General features: G+C 36.5%; 1 protein-coding gene across 3 annotated transcripts in view; it reads left to right on the forward strand.

Annotated features, from left to right (window-relative positions):
* Positions 1 to 23084, forward strand: part of SPRED1 (sprouty related EVH1 domain containing 1) — a 120906-nt gene that overhangs the window by 8865 nt on the left and 88957 nt on the right. The window lies entirely within an intron of this gene.

Below are 23084 nucleotides of genomic sequence, written 5' to 3' on the forward strand. Positions count from 1 at the left end.
CAGGGAGAAATTACCCAAGAAGAATATTTAGTAGTAGTAATGGAGAGATGAATAGTGAGAAACGGTGATGTTTTTAAGGACACCAAAAGAAAAGTCTTGAGAGGTAGGAAAGATTAGAGAGAAAGTATTAAAGACAAAATGGGAAGTAATGAATAAATAGAGGTACATTTGGGAAAATTGGGGGATGAGATTATTGTTGAGGTGATGTTAATAGTGGAGAGGAAGAGAAAAAAACATTTAAGGAAAGATTGGGCAAAAGGTAGAACAAGGTCCAGGAAAGAGAAGTCTATCAAACTTTTTTACCGTTTGTCATATGCTGTGCTAGATATAATCCTTCTAACGACCATGTGAGCTAAGTATTATCCATAGTTTACAGAGGAGATAACTGAGACTTAAGACTGGTTTAGTAACTTGCCCATAGCCACACAAGGGAGTAAGTAGTTGAAGTGAGATCCAAATTGCATTGTATTTGTATCACACTGTATCTCATACCATTAATGGCCAGACTTGATATTAAAGTAAAAATAAGGTTGAAGTGATGCATATAATTGACAGCTGTTTTGAGGGACTGGAAGTTTTGGTAAAGTTAAAGAGCATGTAGAGTGGAAGTGGAAAAAATCAAAAAGGAAATACCGATCAGAGAAGATAGACTCCAGAGTGTAATGATAGATGAGAGAATATTAAAGTAGAAAAGGTTGTTGAAGTAGAAAACCAGGATCTGCTAGGATATTTATAAAAAAGGTCCACAATATGGCTGTTGAAGTTGCTAGGTTGGATGGTATCCGGAGTTGAGATGGAAAGGAATCTTGAGCCAGCACCAATGCATTTAATGTGTGTGTGTGTGTGTGTGTGTGTGTGTGTGTGCGCGTGCATTGAGCGACTTACAGTAGGACATCTGCCTCTACGATTTGAAGAGACTGGAATAAGGATTTGGGGATTGGAAGTTGAAGGAGGGTGTCAGTGGGAGGAGAAGAGAGGGAAGGGTCTAGCTGGGAAGAGTTGAGAGTATTGGAAATGATTGGATCTCCTGTAATAATGGTGCAATGAGGAATGAGGGATGTTGGGATTTAGAGAAGGGAAGATAGATATGTGAATAAATTTTCCAGATTTGGATTTTATTGAGAACTTATAAGTTTTTTCTGAGAGCCTAACGAAGATGTTGATGGATACTGTAGTGTTTTATCCAGATACATCTGTCTTTGGCAAAAGGTTTGTATTTTGGGGGGGTATTTTAGTTATAATGTAGTTAGAAAGTCCGTTTCAAAAACAATTCACTAAGTTTCTATATTAACTTGGTATTCAGAATTAACATGGTCCTGCAGTTACTGCTGACTGCCACATTAAGAGTGGCAAATCACATAACATGTCTTTGTGCTTGATTCTCCATCTGTAAAACCAGGATAATATGTCACTACTTCAAGGGATGTTAAGGTAAAGTAACCTCACGCACTGGCCAAACATTTTCTGATTAGAGATAAGAGAATATTAAAAAGAACTTTTAGTTCTTGAGAAGAAACGTACTATGTCCGTGAACATAGTGCTCATTTTTATTTAGTCTAAGGTAGGGTTACTTTTTAAAAAGGATTATTGACCTGCTGGAAAAATTGTACTTCAAATTAAATGTTAAGGAAGCCCCTTTTTGGAAAAACATTAAAAATTCCAACAAGCAGGGGCAGCCCGGATGCCTCAGTGGTTTAGCGCTGCCCTCAACCCAGGGTGTGATCCTGGAGACCCAGTATCGAGTCCCACGTCAGGCTCCCTGCATGGAGCCTGCTTCTCCCTCTGCCTGTGTCTCTGCCTCTCTCTCTCTCTCTCTCTGTCTCTCATGAATAAATAAATAAATTAAAAAAAATTCCAACAAGCAAAAAATCTATGTTGTGAACATTTTCTTTTGTATTTTTCTTAAGATTTTATTTATTTATTCATGAGAGACACAGAGAGAGAGGCTGAGAGACACAGGCAGAGAGGTAGGAGCAGGCCCCATGCAGGGAACTCGATGTGGGACTAGATCTCAGAACTCCAGGATCACGCCCTGAGCCGAAGGCAGATGCCCAACTGCTGAGCTACCCAGGCATCCCTTCTTTTGTATTCTAAGCAAAGAATGAGAGAAGAGGTAGCTAGGTTAATAACTAGTGTTTAGGGGATCCCTGGATAGCTCAGGGGTTTAGCGCCTTGCCTTTGGCCCAGGGCGTGAACCTGGAGTCCTGGGGTTGAGTCCCACATCCAGGTCCCTGCATGGAGCCTGCTTCTCCCTCTGCATGTGTCTCTGCCTCTCTCTCTATGTGTCTCATGAATAAATAAATAAAATCTTAAAAAAAATAAATAAGTGTTGAGCAAGACCCCAGGCAAAGACCTGGCTCTAGATAGTTTTTTGTTTGACACTTAATACTACTAATTATGTAAGGAGTGTATTTCTAGAGCTTGTTAATTAAAGCAATTTAATACCTGAGTACATTTTGGAAGTATGAGTAGATTTGACATGTGTCATTTTCAATGGAAAAAGTCATCTTTTTCAGGAAAATATCATTATATGGAAGGCATAAAATCTACTTTTGTAGGAGAGAAGGTGGAGAGGAAGATTTTTTTCAGCTTATTAAAGATTTAGACATTTAATTTTTTGCAGCTGTAGTCAAACTAAGATTTCTACTTTCTAGATGAGATAGACTAAATCTGCTAGCTCTGGATTTAATCTGTTACCTATAATTTGGACCACTAAAGGTCTGTAAACTTAGTTTGTTTTAGTTACCAAAAACGAAAGCAAAAGTCTGTTTATATTTTCATGTAGCCTGATTAGCTTATTATTCTGAAACTGTAATTTGTTAATTAAAAAATAGTTGCTTTAGATACATAAGTACTGAAACTTGATTTAGGGATGAATTTGAAGTTGTCTTGAATGAACATAATCAGGAACTTAAAAATAATGATGATGAAAATTATATATGCTTTTTCTCTTGAGAATTATTTAATGCAAAAACCCAGACTTAATTAGTAAAAGTTAAGAACATATGCCCAATAACTTTAAATATGTCAGATTAAGATATTCTTCATTCCTTATTTGATAAATTTGAAAAGGAAGAGGAGAGAAACAGATGAATGAGACAAGCTAGCCTCTAACCACCTTAGTTTTCCTTAGCAATTCTTCCTCTACTTGCTCCTTCAGGAGAGAGCAAACTTAGCTTCTAAGTGAGCCAAAAAAAAAATAATTTATCTGACTATATAGACCCTATTGCTGTCGAATCTGAACCTGTGTCATGTGTACAAGGCTGCAGCCTACACCACATAAAAATAGTTAGACTTATAATTACTGGCTAACTTTAAGTCACATTTTTGCATTTACCCTGTCTCAGATTTAGCTAGGTAATAGTAGGAAAATGGTGAAACTGAGCTGAATCCTTTAATTGGCTGGTATGGTCTGAATATTTGTGTCCTTTTGGGAATCCATCTTAAAATCCTAACCCTCAAAGATGATGATATTAGGAGGTGGGGACTTTGGCAGGTGCTTACAATCTAGAGGGTAGAGCCCTCCTTGAATGGGATTAGTGCCTTTTATTATTATTATTTTTTAAAGACTTTATTTATTTATTCATGAGAGACATGGAGAGAGAGGCAGAGACATAGAGGGAGAAGCAGGCTCCTCACAGGGAGCCTATGTGGAACTCTATCCCCAGACCCGGGATCACGACCCGAGCCGAAGGCTTCCGCCTTTTAAAAAAGAGGTTTCAGAGAGATCCTAGTCCTGACTACCATGTCAGGGCACAGTGAAAAGGCCTCAGCTATGAACCAGGCCGAAGACCCTTAGCTGACCATGCTGGCGCCCTCATCTAGGACCTCTCAGCCTCCAGAACTTTAGTTGTTTATAGGTTACCCAGTCTGTGGAGTTTCCTTATAGAAGCCTGAATGGACTAAGACATTGACTTTTCTTTGTTTTGAGGAGGACAAGGAGCAATAATTACCTCAAAGAAAGAAAGAAAGAAAGAAAGAAAGAAAAAACTCAGCATGATTTTTCAATTGCTTTTAGTTCCATACATATAATTTTTCTCAACTGCCAAGCCACCCAGTCGTCCCTGGATTTAGTCTTCACAGCAACCATTTAAAATGTTGTTACAATTACTGTACTACCATTTACAAAGACGAGGAAACAGGAGCTTATCAAAAACTTAAAGAATTTGGCAAAGATTACATAGCTGGTAGGCTCTAAAGTGTGTTCCCTGAAATAGGCTTTTAAACTTTTGACTGTGGCAGTAAAAAGTACATGCATACATACATACATTCAGATAGACATATCATTTCATAGAACAGCTTAGACATACTGTGATGACACAAGTCAATTTTTGTATTGTTTTTTTAATTGAGATATAGTTGACGCATATTGTTAATACATTAAGTTCAGGTGTCCAACATAGTGATTTAACAACTCTACATGTTATGCTATGCTCACCACAGTAAGTGTAGCTGCCATCTATCTGTCACCATTCGATGCTATTACATACAGTACCATTGACTGTATTCCCTATGCTGTACCATTCATCCCTGTGACTTACACATTTCATAACTGGAAACCTGTACCTCCTACTCTCCTTTATCCCTTTGTGCCCACTCCCTATTCGGTATAAAAACATAACGCTGGTCAAGACTTTGTAGTTAAAAATTCCCACTTCTGAACTACAATGCATATAGGATGTCCTCTGAGGATGTATGTATTGTTACTAAAGATTTACATTTATGTTCAGCTTATTATATCATGAAAATAAGATAATACTGAAAGGCATAGAATCCTCAGTGGAGTGCATTTCAAGGTCAAGTTGTGAGGCACTTCAGAGGAATTCATATTTGAATTGCTCTATCTAGATTATAGGTAACAAGTGTTACGTCCTTGCTAGATTTCTTCACTGAAGTGTTCCAAATGATAAGGGAATGCATCCCAAAGCAGCCTTTAAAAGGTATAAAATTGGGGATCCCTGGGTGGCGCAGCGGTTTGGCGCCTGCCTTTGGCCCAGGGCGCGATCCTGGAGACCCGGGATCGAATCCCACGTCGGGCTCCTGGTGCATGGAGCCTGCTTCTCCCTCGGCCTGTGTCTCTGCCTCTCTCTCTCTCTCTCTCTGTGACTATCATAAATAAATAAAAATTAAAAAAAAAAATAAAAGGTATAAAATTGTTTTGAAATCTAGTAATCGATCTCAAAGATTCATGTAAATCTTGCATTTTAATCAATACTATAGTTGTATTTCCAGTATGAGATATTTCTGATTATTTATATTAGAGAAAAGTTGAAAGCTTTTAACCATCAAATCTTTGCATGTTTATATCCTGAGGCAGTGTGTGTTTCTATCTGGTGTGGCATATTCCTTGGAGGAAGTGTGTTCTGCTGAGAGACAGTGTTTGAGGTACATCAGGGTGTTGGTCCGAAGTGAAGGGCATGATTGTGTCCTATAATTATAGTGGCTGCCATTTTCAAACAAGTAGGAGCCTTTGGACCCAGCAAAAGTTAATATAAAGTTTCTGAATTACAAAAGCAATATAATTACATTGTAGGAAACTGGGAAGACAATGGGAAATTATCCATTGAAAAATGTTCTTTTCTGCACTTATTTATAGTTAAAGTATTATAAAGGCAGCAATATATAAGAGTGATCTTAAATTTAAAGTTTCTCTAGGGGCTTCTGGGTAGCTCAATCACAATGTGTTGGCCTTTGCTTAGGTCATGATCCCAGAGTCCTGGGATGGAGCCCCTGCATCAGGCTCCTTGCTCAGCAGGGAGTATCCTCCCTCTCCCTCTGCCTGCCACTCCCACTTCTTGTGCATGTGTGCTGTCAGATAAATAAATAAAATCTTTTAAAAAAATTTTGGTTTTTATAAAAACATCAGGTAGATCATACAATTTATATAGACAGTAAATTACCTGCATTAGAAAGAATAAAATTGTGCTAATTGGCACTCTAGAAAATCTGCAAAGCTGCATATGAAAGAAAAGAAAACTCAGATTCTGGTCTTATTTTTACCACTTATGTGACTTAGAAAAAAATCTTTTAGTGTCTGTGCTAATGAGGACAGTAATCTTTTCTCATCCATAAATACTTTTTCGTGAAAACTGTAAATAAGCAGATTTATTTACAGAGGAGTTTTGATTTACATAGAGGGTAAAAGGAGGGTTTTCTAGAGGATTGGAATAAAACAGGGAGGTAAAGTGAAAGGCAAACAGAAAAATAAAAGGTTTTTAGCAAAACCTTAGGGAGAGGAAGAAAGCAAGGAAAATGAGCCTGAGCCTGTTCTGGAAGATACTGAGATCTGTGTAAAGAGTCTGTTAGGTAAGTGAAAGGTTATATAATCTATATATTGGGAAGCTTTGCAAAATATCTGCATAGTTAAAGTGAACATTTGAGTGGTGTATCAAATGGGTTAGAAAAATTACCTTTTAAAACACTGTTTACAACAAAACAATAAATTCACAAGGATGTTGAGATCCTATAGGGCAGGTAGGGAGTTCCCAAACATTTTTAAGTTGATCAGGAGATGGTAGATGAGAATTCATTATACAAGACTCATTATTTTAAAAAGAGATATTACTGACATTCTGTTATTTGAGCTTCCTTATTGCTTTATTAATGAAATTGAGGTTATTTTAAGAGTTTTCATAGGCTCATGTGTTAAAACAGTATTTGGTACACAGTAGGCACTGTTTACCAGTATGCGTTCAGGTATGGCCTCAGTCTTTATATTTTAAATTTTAAAGTTCATTCATTTGCAATAACAGCTTTCTCTTTAGTTGTAGAGGGATTCCTGCCTGCTTTAGTATGTGTCCAGCCTTTGAAATTATCAGACTATAAAGGAATTGTAGAAAAAGAAAATATATTTTTACTACTTGCTTTTTAATTCATTGTCTCTCACAGTTTTTTTTTTTTTTTAAGATTTATTTATTTATTCATGAGAGAGACAGAGAGAGAGAGGAAGAGACACAGGCAGGATACAGGCAGAGTATCCTGCCTGTGCAGGGAGCCTGATGTGGGACTCTGATCCGGGGATCCAGGATCACGCCATGAGCCAAAGGCAGACGCTCAACCACTGAGCCAACCAGGCATCCCTCGCACAGTTCTTTGTAAATGATTCTGTTACTTTATTGAAGGATACTTTTTTCTCCCCTAAAATTTTCCTTATTACCTTTGCTACCATATGGCACTTAGTTAGAATCTAATGAATCATTTCCAATAAAATTTCCTGTGATAGTAGAAAGATTCTGTTTGTAATAGCTATTCAACATGGTAGCTACTGTGTGGCTCTTTGGCTAATGAGTACTTAAAATGTGGCTTGTGGGACTGAGGAACTAAATTTTTAATTTAAATAGCTACTTGTAACTAGTAATTCCTGTATTAGATAGCATAGGTCCTGAGAATTTCTAATCTTTCAATTCCGCAGATTTTTTGAAAACAGTGACATGTTTTGTATTCAATCTTAGCCAGTTTGTTGAAGAACTCTCTAATTTTTTAAAATAGGGAGGTAATCTTCCAAAGTATGGTATGTAAGATAATTTTAGTTGTTTTACAAACATGACATTAAGTTGAAAAGTTATTCCTTTCTCAATACTTTTTGCATCTTAATTAAGAAAAATGGTGTGTGTGTGTGTGTGTGTGTGTGTGTGTGTGTTTAATAAGGAAGGAGTAATATCAGCCTCAGTCTCCGGTAGACAGTTTGAGTTTTACTGTATTACATTTTACAGTTACTATCTATTTATGCTTGTGATTTGTTATTGTAAATTGGCTGTAGTGATTAAAATCTTTTAGGAACATTTTTTGGGTAATATATGTGGTACCACATTTAAGGTGAAAAATTGATGATGGTAGTGAATGTCAAAAGAAGAACAAATGTATGACATACTGATCTCTAGTGCAAGGAGAGCTGAATAGAGAATCAGTTGCCCTGTTGTGACACTAGTTTGCTGAGGCACTCTGTCTTTTTTAGGTGTGATTTCCAAATGCTTTGGTGAAATAGGAAAGAGGTTGGTTTAGAGTGAGAGGAGATTTTTTTTTTTTTAATTTTTATTTATTTATGATAGTCACACACAGAGAGAGAGAGAGGCAGAGACACAGGCAGAGGGAGAAGCAGGCTCCATGCACCGGGAGCCCGATGTGGGATTCGATCCTGGGTCTCCAGGATCGCGCCCTGGGCCAAAGACAGGCGCCAAACCACTGCGCCACCCAGGGATCCCGATTTTTTTTTTTTTTAAGATTTTATTTATTTATTCATGAGAGACACAGAGAGAGAGAGAGAGAGAGAGGGAGAGGCAGAGACACAGGCAGAGGGAGAAGCTCCCTGCATGGAGCCTGATGTGGGACTCGATCCCGGGTCTTCAGGATCACGCCTGAAGCTGAAGGCGGCGATAAACCGCTGAGCCACTGGGGCTGCCCATGAGAAGAGATTTAAAATTTTTTTGAATTTTAATTCCTGTGTAGTTAACATACAGTATTGTATTAGTTTCAGAGATTTACATTTTTAAGTGTATTTTATGCTATAATAACTGATAATGCATGCCACTTTAGACAGAAGGTAAGATGTATTAAGCATTTTGCTATATGTCTGACATGAATTACCTCAGTTAATACTTCACTCCAAAGCAGTTTACACATAACTATTGTTCCTTTTTTTAAAAAAAAATTGGGTGCACAGAGTTGGCCTAATCATTATTTTGGTTCACATTATCATCATTGGTTTATGTATGGACCTTTGTAGCCTATTATTTTAATTTTTCATTTACTTGATAAATACAGAACAGTCCAAGAATCAGGACATTAATGATAACTAGCACTCACCTAATATGTTTCGATCATATTTTTTTGACTTCTTTTCAGAGGTTAGTTACTCTATCCTGAGTTATGTGTTTACTATTCCTTTCCTATTTAAGAAAAAAGTTTTATCGCATATATGTGTATGCCTAACAAAGGGAATATATTTACTATATGTCAATTCCTGGAACTTGATTTTTTTTATCTATCTATCTATTTATTTATATTCAGTAATACTAAGATGTATTTGTTTTTTTGGCATACGTTTTTCTTTGTACCACTGTATAATATTCCACTGTGTGGAGTGACCAGTTAATTCATTTATTTGTTTATTTATTTATTTTTTAGATTTTTGAAATTTATTTACTTATTTATGATAGACAGAGAGAGAGAGAGAGAGAGAGAGAGGCAGAGACAGGAGGAGGGAGAAGCAGGCTCCATGCCAGGAGCCTGATGTGGGACTCGATCCCGGGACTCCAGGATCGCGCCCTGGGCGAAAGGCAGGCGCTAAACTGCTGAGCCACCCAGGGATCCCCTATTTATTTATTTAAATTGGAAGTTTATTTTCCAAACTGCAAGATAGTCAAATACTTTAGCTTAGCGTTTAGGGTGATATCACTGATGGTCTATAGGTCACCATGAAATCAGTTCATCTTCTTATGTGTCAGTTTTCTTGTTTTTAAAATCAGTGATGGTCAGATTTCACCATCTCTAAGTGGTGTATAACATAACTACACATAGTTGAAGATACCTGAATTTATTTCTCTTGCTTTTCCTTGGTTGTGATAAATACTCAGCACACTTTAACCCTTCACTGAATTTTTGTATTTAATTGAGGAATAAAGGGGACAGTTTAGGAACAAAAGAACGAAAAAGTAGACGTTTCAATTTTTTGAGTGATAACCAGAACTAGATTTCCCCCACACTTCCCCTCCCTTTTATTTTTAGGAACCCTTTTTAGGCTTCATCCCCCAGCTCTGTCTTCTACCTCAAGCTAGGTCTTCTACCTAGCTTTTTATTAACACTGAGTATAAGATCAGTTTGGGGAATAGGGAAAGTGAAATATAATTTATTTAATAAAAATGTATTATTTAAGCCTCTTTTTATTTAATAAAAGTCTTATAAAAATTATAGAAGTGATTTAAGGTAAGTAAAAGTAAGTGCATAATTTGGAATCCAATCAGTAAATAAAAATTGATATCCAGTTCCTTTTCCCTTTCTTTCTTTCTTTCTTTCTTTCTTTCTTTCTTTCTTTCTTTCATTCATTCATTCATTCATTTTATTTTATTTTTTTTCATGAGAGACACAAAGAGGAGAGGCAGAGGGATCCCTGGGTGGCGCAGCGGTTTGGCGCCCGCCTTTGGCCCAGGGCGCGATCCTGGAGACTCGGGATCGAATCCCACGTCGGGCTCCCGGTGCATGGAGCCTGCTTCTCCCTCTGCCTGTGTCTCTGTCTCTCTCTCTCTCTCTGTGACTATCATAAATAAATAAAAAATATATATTTAAAATGCTTTGACTTGTATACATTTGATGTTAATGTATCAAAAATGTGAATGTTAATTTTAGTCATATGTTACTGACAATTATCTATCAAGGTACAGAATGCACCTTTGCAATTTTTAAATTTCTTAAATTTTAAAAAACGATTTATTTATTTACTTTTAAAGAGAGAAAAAGAAAGCTCCTGTGCATGCTGGAGGGGCAGAGGGAGATAGAGAGAATCTTAAGCAGGCTCTGTGCTGGGCACAGAATCCCATGTGGGCCTCTGTCTCATGACCCTGAGATCATGACTGAGCCAAAACCAAGGGTTAGATGCTTAACCAACTGAGTCACTTAGGTACCCCTTAAATTGTAGTTTTTATATCTGGAGCTTCTCTGCACACTATTTTGAAAAGTGTCAAAATAGTTGTCTGTTTAGTAGTATAACATGGAGAAAAGACTATATCGCTAAAATGTCTCTAATCAGAATTTTTATTTATATCCCTCTGTAACGTATGACTTGAGGTACTTTCCTGATCATAATATTAAAATTAAATATTAGAATTAGTATCCACTGAAATTTATAACGATGAGAATCATAGAATTACTATAGGATGGTTATTCATCAGGAAATTCAATCATTTTGGTTTTTAAACTTCTGAAAGCACATACTGGAAAATAAATTCTTTGACTTTCTTTTCCAAATTTTTATTTAAATTCTAGTTAGTTAACATAGAGTGTAATATTGGTTTCAGGGGTAGAATTGAGTGATTCATCCTTACATATAACACACAATGCTTTTCATAACAAGAGCCCTCCTTAATGCTCATTGCCCACCCATCTCCCTCTATCAGTTCTCAGTTTGTTCTGTTAAGAGTCTCTTATGGTTTGCTTCCCTTCCTTCTCTCTACCCCCCCCCCCCCACCTATATGTTCATCTGTTTTGTTTCTTAAATTCTACATATAAGTGAATGCATCTGGTATTTGTCTTTTTCTTTCTTTCTTTCTTTCTTTCTTTCTTTCTTTCTTTCTTTCTTTCTTTCTTCTTTCTTCTTTATTTTTTATTTTTTATTTTTTTATTTTTTTATTTGTCTTTTTCTAACTGACTTATTTCACTTAGCATAATCACTCTGGCTCCATCCATGTGTTAGCAAAAGGCAAGATTTCATTCTTCTTTTTTTTTTTTTTTTAAGATTTCATTTATTTATTCATGAGAGACAGAGTCAGACACAGGCAGAGGGAGAAGCAGGCTCCATGCAAGGAGCCCAATGGGGGACCGGATTGGGGACCGGATCCATGGACTCCAGGATCATGCCCTGAGCCAAAGGCAGACACTCAACTGCTAAGCCACCCAGGCATCCTGATTTCATTCTTTTTGATGGCTGAGTAATATTCCTTTGTGTGTGTGTGTGTGTGTGTGTGTGTACACGCATGCGTGCCACATCATCTTTATCCATTCATCAATCAGTGGGCTTTTGGGCTCTTTCCATAGGTTGGCTGTTGTTGATAATGTTGCTGTAAACATCAGGTGCGTGTATTCCTTTCAATCTGTATTTTGTGTCCTTTGGGTAAATACCTAGTAGTGCGATTGCTGGATCATAGGGTAGTTCTATTTTTAATTTTTTGAGGAACCTCCATACTGTTCTCCAGAGTGGCTGTACCAGTTTGTATTCCCCCCAAGAGTGTAAGAGGGTTCCCCTTTCTCTACATCTTCATCAATATCTATTGTTTCCTGTGTTGCTAATTTTAGCCATTCTTACAGGTGTGATATGTGGTTTTGATTTGTAGTTCCCAGATATTGAGTAATATTGAGCATCTTTTCATGTGTTGTCTAGATGTCTTCTTTGAAAAAATGTTTATTCATGTCTTCTCATTTTTTTAACTGGATTATTTGTATTTTGGGTGTTGAATTTGATAAGTTCTTTAGAGATTTTAGATACTAACCTTTTATCATTTGCAAATATCTTCTCCCATACCATAGGCTGCCTTTTAGTTTTATTCATTGTTTCCTTTGCTGTGCAGAAAGTTTTTATCTTCTTAAAGTCCCAATAGTTTATTTTTGCTTTTGTTTTCCTTGCCTAGCGACATGTCTAGTGAGAAGTTACTGGTGGCCAAGGTCAAAGAGGTTGCTGTCTGTGTTCTCCTCTAGGATTTTGATGGATTCCTGTCTCACGTTTAGGTCTTTCCTCCATTTTGAATTTATTTTTGTGTATGATGTAAGAGAGCGGTTCAGTTTCATTCTTCTGCATGTTGTTGTCCAGTTTTCCCAACACCATTTGTTGAAGAGATCGTTATTTTTTCCATTGGATATTCTTTTCGTGCTTTGTTGAAGATTAGTTGACCATAGAGGTATGGGTCCATTTTTGGGTTTTCTATTCTGTTTATTCATCTGTGTGTCTTTTTTTTTGTTCCAGTACCACACTATTTTGATAACTACAGCTTTGTAATATAGTTTGAAGTGACCACAATTTATACACCCTTGTATTTGAGTTGCTTCCAGATATTTTCAATCATGAACATTGCAATTATGAACATTTTTGTCATATGCTTCTGACACATACATGCTAAAGGTACTCTTGAGTATATAGGTAGGAGTAAAAGAGTTGGATTGTAAGGTATGTGTGGATTTAAAATTTATAAGGTCATGCCAAATTGTGTCCCCAAATAGTTTGTACTCCCTACTAGCAATATAAGACCAGATATAAAATTTTAGTTTATTATTATCTAATGATTTTTGGTAAAATGTTTTTCAGTGCTGTGTACCAGATACTGTTCTAAATACATGAATTAATAAAAATGCATGAGTTAATAAATTCTTTTAATCCCACAACACCCCTGTTGGGTAGGTACTGTTACATCCAGTGAGGAAACTGAGGTTAAACTGGTAAATGAAAGAGTTGGGATTCAGATTAGTCAGGCTGTGGAGCCCAGCCTCTTAACTGATGTGATATTGTAACTCTTTAAATACTCATATTTATGCATTTATATTCTTTTTCTCTTTTTCCCCTGCTTCCATCAATCTCTTGGGCTATACGTGTTTGTAATGGTGAGTGTTGATTATTTTGTCCTTTTATTGTGTGTTAGCACTGTCTATTGTGTGGTCTTCCCTTTAAAAAGCAGTTTCTCACAAAAGCTTGGTTTCTTCATTGCTATAGTAAGATGGTTCAGATGATTTGTAGCATTTTTGGCTCTAATGTTTTATAATTTGATTTTTCTGTACAGTTTAATTTTAGAATAATCTGTTATTTGTATTTTCTCTTTGTAGTATTAAAATGTGAAACAATTTAGTATGTTTTATTGCATTGTATAATTCTATATTAACTCTTAATTTTTTTATAGAATATTTTTAATGTATTAAGCAGCTAAAAAAATTCCGGAGTGGCTGTGAGTGTATACTGATCTCCACATAAGCTTTTGTACATATATCTCCTGAACAGATTGAAATTCTTTCCTTTAACATTTCTAGGTAATGTCCTTGAGATAGTTCTTTATTAAGCCAATCATTTTTATCACCTGCTACATGCTTAGTAGATGTTTTGGGTTTTTTTGTTTTATCTTTTAAGTACTGAGTTTTTCTGAGATAAAATATTATTTTAAAATTATAATTCTAGTGATAGATGATAATTTATTGGCGTAATAATTTTTGAATGACAAAGTGTCAAACCCAATAATAAACACCTAATTACTCATGTACATTGCCAAAATAAGGTATTATTTATTGTTCAGATGTTAAAGTGTTTAGGTTTTGTGAAAGCAGTGTTTAGGCCTTTTTCAGTAAGGAAAAATTTTTTAGTTCAAATCCATTATGTGTATGCTGCATATTTTCATGGTAGTTCAATGTTTTAGTGCAGTGGGTCCAAGAGGAACAATGCACATGTGCCATGGAATGATAGGCTGATAGAAGCACCAAACAGAGATCAGAATGTTGCAGTGTTAGTCAAATTTAGTTTCTCTCCTGGATTTTACAATGCTCTTAGGTTTGGCACACCCATTAATGTTGATATTGAATGAAATAGCTACAACAAACATTTATTGAATATTATGTCAAAGAAAGGTTTGAAACTAACATTTTTGAGGTTTAGTGTGTTCTTGGTGTTAAGGCAGTAGGCTTTGGGGAAGTAGATGAGTAGAAGCAATATTTTTGCCCTCCCTCACTTCCCAATCTGGTATTAGAAATAAGTGGTTTTTTGGTAATGAAGGACTTGGAAATATGATTTTTCTGCTAGGAAAAAATATAGTTTTCCCAGAAGAGTGAGAAAAACTGTTCAGAGTAAAAATTACTTCATTTTGAAGAGGCATTTTTATGTGTTATGCTTAACTTTATAGACCCTTCAGTGGTCTTGTAATGTGACAAAGTAGCTACAGTCTTATGGATTGACTTTGAAATTTGTGTGGCAGTATTGATTCTGTAAGAAAGGTAAAAGATGCAGTGTCTGTGAACTTAGAGCTTAGCATCAGATGAATATTGTGAACTTAGTGTTTTTATAACTTTAGCCTTTATTATAAATAAAACTTTATATATGGATGATGCTTCATTATTTATAGAATGTGTAGGACCTTAATTTTTTTTTAGAAAATAATTTCTTTCATTAAGAAGAGCTTGCTAATGAGTAATTGGTAACTATTTAGCCCACTTGGGTCAGACTTTAATATGAGAGCATAAGATGTGTCATTCTAAATCAGATAAATGGTCCAAACAAGCCCAGATTTCTGATTAAAAGACTAAGGGGCATTTTAGGTGAAGTACATGGTTGTGGTTCCGAACTCCATAAACAACTTGTCATTAATCTACTGAACCATAATTTTTCTTCCTTTCCTCCCAATTATTTGTACTAAAAATTGGAGATTTTATGGATGAGAGGTCAAGGTAGGAGCATTGAAAGGATTGTATAAACATGCTGGTGTGTCAGTGCCTCTTACCATCCTATGTAATCTTGAAAAGTTTTTCACTATTATATCCTGAAGGGCTGTCATTCAAAGATATGTGGCAACTACTGGTAAATTAAGTATAACCTAGTTCTTATAATGCTGTGTTCTTTCAGAAAATTCTAATGTGTATACATATCACTCACTCTGAAATAATGTTAGACCTACAAGTAGGAAAAAATATATTCTTCAGTCAGCTTCCTAAGATGTTAACCTCTTACATAGCCAAATCAGGAAATTAACATTGATATAATATTATTCAAGTTTCATAGTGCCACAGATATCCTTTTTCTAGTTCAGGATATACTCTTGCATCACATATGAAGTATTGTCCCTATATTTTTTTATTTTTATATTTTTTAAAGGTTTTATTTATTCATGATAGACACACACACACACACACACACACACACACACACACAGAGGCAGAGACACTGGCAGAGGGAGAAGCAGGCTTCATGCAGGGATCCCGTTGCGGGACTCGATCTGGGACTCCAGGATCACGCCCTGGGCCAAAGGCAGGCCCTAAACTGCTGAGCCAAGGGATCCCCTTAATGTCCCCTTTAACCTAGAACAGCTCTTCAGTTTTTATTTCATTAGCTGTGAAATTTCTGAAGAATACTGACCATGTATTTTATAGAGTGTTTCTCAGTTTGTGTTTGTCTGATGCTCACTTGTGATTAAATTCAAGGTGAGCCTTTCTGGCAACACTGCTATAGAGTGGTGATATCCTCATGCTTCAAATCAGAAGGTCCATGATGTTGATATATCCCATACTGATAATAATGAACTTTGATCATTTGGTTAAGGTGATGTCTGCCAGATTTCTCAGCTGGTAAATTCTTTTTATAATAAGCATATTGTGGGAAGAGATACTTTGAGACTATATAAATATCCTATTATCACATACTTGCCTACTTTTTTTTGACATCTGTTGATTTTTTGCCTGCAACAATTATTGTGATGATTGCCAAGGGTGATTTTCTATTTCCATCACTCTTTCTACTACTATGGAATTCTATAGAGAAGCTTTCTCTTCTCTCTACATTTATTTAAGTATTTCTGTCAGTATTGCAGTAATGATTTTGGTGCTCTATTGACCTATACTTGGCCAGTGGGAGCCCCATCAGGTTGGCTTCTGTGCCCTTTTGACATGTTCCTTTATTTTTTGAGCACTTTTCTTTTTGGCCTCACAAAATATTCCAGGCTCATCTTACATGTTCTTCACTTCAGCTTTAGTAATTCCATTTATGCAAAGAACTCTGGTTCCTTTTATTGGAGAATTATATTTAGAAGCTGTTATCCCAGTGCTAGGTGTGTGCTCTTTGGCATTAGGATGAGGTTGGTGGTACCCATTTTACAGATGAAGAAAACTAAAATGAAAGTTAAAAGTTTTGTTCAAAACACCCAGATGAAAGTGATAGAGTTGGGACATAAACTTAGGCCTTCTCAGTCCAGGGTACAGATTCCATTTACTCTCTTATATTACTATAATATTCCTTTTTACACTGGTTTTTTCATTAATTTTGTTATTTGTCTTTCTTGGCAAGAGCAGGGCATAATCTAATTCTAATATTCAAGAAAATTATTTGACAGTAATAGGTATAACTATTTCAAGACAGAAAATAGTCATTACAATCTCAAATATTTATTATATGCCTGATATGGGTAAGTTTGTCGTAGACATTGGTAGTATTTATGTGTGTACTTGTTTTGAGGGGACATTTTGCTGAGAACATTTTTTTGCTTGTTTACTGTGACTTTTCTCCCCTAATATATGGTTAAGGGGTAGAGAGGGACAGGTGGTATAGCTATTGTAAATTACTTATCCATGGTTCCAAAAGGCTTAGTGATTTATGTATTACAGATAAATATGTATGACATAAGTATGTAGTATTTAGATTTACATGTATTTATGTGTCTTCTTTCAGTGCACTGTCATTTCATAATTTTAGTAATGGGCAACCGTTACACGATGTATTTGCTAATCACATGTAAGCGCTTTATGTTGTTGTTTTTCATTCTTACAATAGCATCTTAAGTAGATCTTGTTTTTTTTTTTTTTCTCATACTCCAAATGAGCAAAGAGACTTAAATGGAGTGACTTGCCTGAGGTTATAAAGCTTAATAAAAATAAGGTTATTTAAATCCAGCTTTTGTACTGTTTACTATGTGAAATACTGTTCCTGTTCTATATGTATTTTATTTAGGCTTTCAGAGTGTCCCTTAGTTCTGATTTTGAAGATTTGGTGAACAAGTCTGTTCTATATACCTCTTTTGGGGTTTTGAGTTCATTCTGCCAAGGTTGAGACCCAGCTCTGTCACTTACCAGTTTTGGGATCTTGGACATCTGTAAAAGGGTAATAACTATATCTCTTTTGAAAAGTTATTGTGAGGATTAAATGTAATCCATGTAAGGCATTGTATGGTGTCTGCACATAGCAAATACTGAAGTGTTAGCTGCCTCCTAATACTATTATTAGCAGAAGTAGTAATTCATTGCAAAGGAACATTAAAAGTTCATACCATAGAATAAACACTAATATGTTGAGTATTTATTTATGGGATGCTACCTGTGATATGTTAGAAGCCTTGTGTATGTCATGGACTCAGAGAAATTTAGAAGGAGAAAAGATTTTGATTAAATGGCATCTTGTGTCTCTGATTTTTTTTGGATGAGGGTACTAAGGGCTGGAATGATAAAATAACTTGCCCAAAATATTGCAGTTGCAATATGTCAGTCTCAGTGGAAATTAGCTTTGTGACTGTTCTGTGTTCTTTCTCCTGTTGATGTTTTTCCCAGTGTTCATGGAAACCCCAATCTCTTAAGGAGATCATTTATTAGGGTTGTAATTTTTTTCTTTATTTTTAGGAATCATTGATACCAGTAATCAACACTGATTCCTAAAATATAACCAGTGTAATTTGAAAGAGAAATGTCTCATTTGCCTTCAGAGCCTATAAGAGCATAATACTGCTTTTGATCAGAAGAATCCCTTTGAGCAAAAGGTCAATGAAAAAGCTTTTCTAAAAACACTGTTTAGGTTCTCCTGTTAATCAAATAGGGTCTCAGTGAGAAATAGCTTTTGGGTGAATGCTTACGTATTTTTTAAAGAAATTTAAAACACAAAGAGAAATGCAAAGTACATTAACATTCATGTGTATCATTATCATCCAAAATCACTGTTAACATCTTTTTCTTTTTAATCTATTATTATTTTCATGGTGGTAATTATGGTTGAGTTATGCTATTAGATCTGTTTTATCTAAAGATAGACTAAGAGATGAAAAATGTTGTATTTTCACCTTGGTTATTTAGGACACTTGGTTGGACACTATATTTATGAAGTTAATGAGTATATGGATCAGCAGGCTACATTTTCTTTCATAAGCAAAAACAATTGTTAAAAGAACTGCTTAAATTGTGATCTCTTGACCATCATTCAGGAATAGAAATGACAAATACCCACCATTTGCTTCCACGTGGATGGAACTGGAGGGTATTGTGCTGAGTGAAATAAGTCAATCGGAGAAGGACAAACATTATATGGTCTCATTCATTTGGGGAATATAAATAATAGTGAAAGGGAATAGAGGGGAAGGGAGAAGAAATGTGTAGGAAATATCAGAAAGGGAGACAGAACATGGAAGACTCCTAACTCTGGGAAACTAGGGTTGGGGGAAGGGGAGGAGGGCGGGGGGTGGGGGTGACTGGGTGGCGGGCACTAAGGGGGGCACTTGACGGGATGAGCACTGGGTGTTATTCTGTATGTTGGCAAATTGAACACCAATAAAAAATAAATTTATTATTAAAAAAAAAAAGGAATAGGGCAGCCCGGGTGGCTCAGTGGTTTAGCGCCACCTTCGGCCCGGGGCGTGATCCAGGGGACCCGGGATCGAGTCCCATGTCGGGCTCCCTACATGGAGCCTGCTTCTCCCTCTGCCTGTGTCTCTGCCTCTCTCTCTGACTCTGGGTCTCTCATGAATAAATAAATAAAATCTTTAAAAAATAAAAATAAAAAATAAAAAAAGGAATATAATTGCAGAATGGATGGCACATTAAAAGGGAGAGCATTAAATGCCAAGTGAGCTTAGCCCATCACCTAATATCCATATCTAAAAGGTTATTCTTGGGGATCCCTGGGTGGCTCAGCGTTTAGCGCCTGCCTTTGGCCCAGGGCGTGATCCTGGAGTCCCGCGATTGAGTCCGGCGTCGGGCTCCTTGCATGGAGCCTGCTTCTCCCTCTGCCTGTGTCTCTGCCTTTCTCTCTCTATGTGTCTTTCATGAATAAATAAAATATTAAAAAAATAAAAGATTATTGTTTGTTTTTTTCTTAGATGCACATAACCATTGTGATAACTTCATAATCTACTAGTATGATGAGGTATTTAGGAATTTAGGTTAGATGAGAAAAAGTTGTAGGAATTTGCCAGGCTGAGTTTGGAGAAGAGTTGATCAATGAAAAATATTAGCTGTCTCCAAATACTTGATAAACCTCATAAGATATTAGGAATATATTAGACTCTTTTGTTCCTTCTAGGAAAACTAGAAGCAGTGGGTGAAAATTAAAGGGTGATGTAAATTTTTGTTTTACACAAAAGAAACTTCCTAAATGATATAATTTGATTAACAATGAAATGGACTGTCTCATGAAGTCTGGGGTTTCTTGTTATTTTCAGACTGAGAAAGGATCCATCTCTATGGATCTTGTTGAAAGGAGTGCTGTGTTGTGTGTCAGGGTAGTCTAGGTCTTTCAGATTCCTTATAACTTCCTGAGTCCATATTTTTCATTTTTATACACTTAGTACACCACCCTGGTTTTGAGGTTTCCACCTTCTGAAAGGTTCATATTTTTTTGTGTATATATAAAATGCATACCTTTCAAACAAAACTTGTAGTTTGAGATTTATAGATGAAGAAAAATCTGTCGGTCCCCATTAATCTCATTTTTGTGACATATATATATATATATAAACTTACATATATCTATAAGAGGTTTATTTATGGGAATGAAAAAGCTTTCACTTATTTTAAATGATTGAGCCTTGAATTGTCATATTCCAGTCGACACCAAACTACTGAGATCATCCGTGGTCTATAATATTGCTTACATGGTCCATAAATAAAGTCTTTTTGAGAAAGGGTGTGGGTTTACTGTATAGGTATTAAGCATTCCTTATTCCTTATTCTGCCCAAGAAGCCATGGATTCATTCCAGCTGTGTCTGATATAAAAGCTACAAAATGGATTACTGGTATTATACAATGCTTAGAGTTTTCGAATCTTGGGGCCTCTTGAAAATTTTCATGTTTACTTATTTCCTAATGTCGGTGGGAAATGTGTTCTATACAGCTTTCTAATTTTTTAAAAAGATTTTATTTATTCACGGGAGACACACAGAGGCAGAGACATAGGCAGAGGGAGAAGCAGGCTCCATACAAGGAGCCGGATGTGGGACTCAGCCCGGGTGAGCCAAAGGCAGGCGCCCAACTGCTGAGCCACCCAGGCGTACCTCTATGCATTTTTACTGTAATCTTTTACTTATTGCCTATTGCCAGGTTTTGTTTTGTTTATTTTCCTTCAAGAGGGCACAGGGAAAGGGAGAAGACAATCTTAAGCAGGTTGCTGATGCAGGGCTCAATCTCACAACTCTGAGATCATGACCTAAGCCAAAATGAAGAGTGGGATTCTTAATCAATTGAACCACCAGGCACCCCTCATTACAACTTTTGAAATTAAGGTGATAGGGATCCCTGGGTGGCGCAGCGGTTTAGCGCCTGCCTTTGGCCCAGGGCGCGATTCTGGAGATCCGGGATCGAATCCCATGTTGGGCTCCCTGCATGGAGCCTGCTTCTCCCTCTGCCTATGTCTCTGCTTCTCTTTCTCTGTGTGACTATCATAAATAAATAAAATAAAAAAAAAAGACTTATGCAATTAAAGTTGATAGATTATAATTTGTCTGATGATGATTAAAACTTGCCTCATGATGGTTTTTATTTCACCATTCCGTGTTTTTCTTCCATGTAGGGACCATGGTTTGTAGGTTTGTAATGTCCTTACTGGCTTGCTGGTTTTGTTAAGTGTTTTCTTAAACTACTGTGTATGAGGACCACGATGCCAATTTAAATCCAGTATTGCTCACAGTTAAAAAGTGTTTTCTAAGTTTTAGTGTTTCCATGGGTTAATTGAACATTTTTGGGCTGGAGGATGAAGGTGTAAGGAGCATTATATAAAGGATGTGTTGTCAAGGTGGAGATGTTTACTTCCTGGAATAGGGTTATAGGGTTTTGATTTGCTCTGTGCAGGAGGGGGAATCATAATTGTGGAATCCTGTTTTTTTGAGTAGATGCTGTGAGCTTCATTGAGGCTTATGAAATTGTAGAAAACTGAAAAACAGAACTGATAGAGAATATTTACTCCAAATATTTCTTAATATTAAATACTATGAAGAGTGACTTTTTTTCCTTTATAGTCACAGCGACTTAGGTTGCAGAGCAAAAGTATAACAGCATGGGTTTTAAATCCTTGCTCAGTACTTTCAAGTGATGCAAGTCACTTAAGATTTTGAAACTTCAGTTGTTCAGCTGTGATATGGAATAACACCATTTTGCAGAGGTATTTTCAGAATTAAGGAAGATATCTTTGAACAAATACCCAAAGTAGGCTATGCAGATAATAAGACCTAGACAAGTGTTTACTATTAAGTGTTATTAAAAGCTTGGATTACTTTGTTTCATTTTAGGTAGTTTGTTTTTGTGATTATAAAAGAGGAAAATAAAGGTCACCTCCAAATGCTACTTGTAAGTTTTTCAGATTGTTTTTTCTTTATGGCATATTGTACACATTTTATCTTTTTATTTCTCCAAAACTGGGTCTTTAGACTGGCCTGTTACTGTGAATGAAAAATGTTGCTTTTACAGGGTTTTTGTTTGTTTGTTTTTTTAAAGATTTTATTTATTTATTCATGAGAGACACACACAGAGAGAGAGGCAGAGACACAGGCAGAGGGAGAAGCAGGCTCCATGCAGGGAGCCCAAAGTGGGACTCGATCCCAGGTCTCCAGGATCACACCCTGGGCTGCAGGCAGCGCTGCGTCACCGGGGCTGTCCCTTTTACAGGGTTTTAAGCAAGAATCATATGACCTTACTTTTTTTTTTTTTTCTTTTTTAAGATTTTTCTTTCTTTTTTTCCTTCAGAGATTTTTATTTGTTTATTCATGAGAGATGCACAGAGAGAGGCAGAGACATAGGCAGAGGGAGAAGCAGGCACCCTGTGGGGAGTTTGATGTGGAACTTGATCCCAGGACCCTGGGATCACGACCTGAGCTAAAGACACATGCTCAATCATTGAGCCACCCAGGTGCCCCAAATTTTCTTTCTTTTAGAGAGAGTGCGTACAATGGGGTGGGGGCAGAGGGAAAAGGAAAGAATCTCAAGCTGACTCCGTGCTGTCTTGCTGACCGAGGGCTTGATCTCACAATCCTAAGATCACAACCCCAGCTAAAACCAAGTATCCAACACTTAACCAACTGAGCCACTGAAGTGCCCCCTGACTTACGTTTTTAAAAGACCATTCAAAAGTTTTTTGGCTTCTAGGTGTACTTAAGACTTTTTTTTTTTTTAAAGCTACCTTCTTTCTCAAAAAAAGTCCACTGGTATTTTAAACTGTATTTCTAATACATACAATTTAGACAGAATTGTCATTTTTATAATACTGAGTTTTGCTTTTAGAAAACCTAGGACATCAGGGCGCCAAGGTGTTGCAATCAGTTAGCATCAGAGTCTTTCCACTGAGGTCAGGTCATGGTCTCAGTCATGAGATCCACCCCATGTCAGCCTCTGCGCTTAGCAGTGTATAGTCTGCTTGAGATTCACTCCCTCTCCCTCTGCCCATCCTGCTCATGCT

The sequence above is a fragment of the Canis aureus genome, chromosome 32 (genome assembly GCF_053574225.1).
Source record: "Canis aureus isolate CA01 chromosome 32, VMU_Caureus_v.1.0, whole genome shotgun sequence".
NCBI classification, from domain to species: Eukaryota; Metazoa; Chordata; class Mammalia; order Carnivora; family Canidae; genus Canis; species Canis aureus.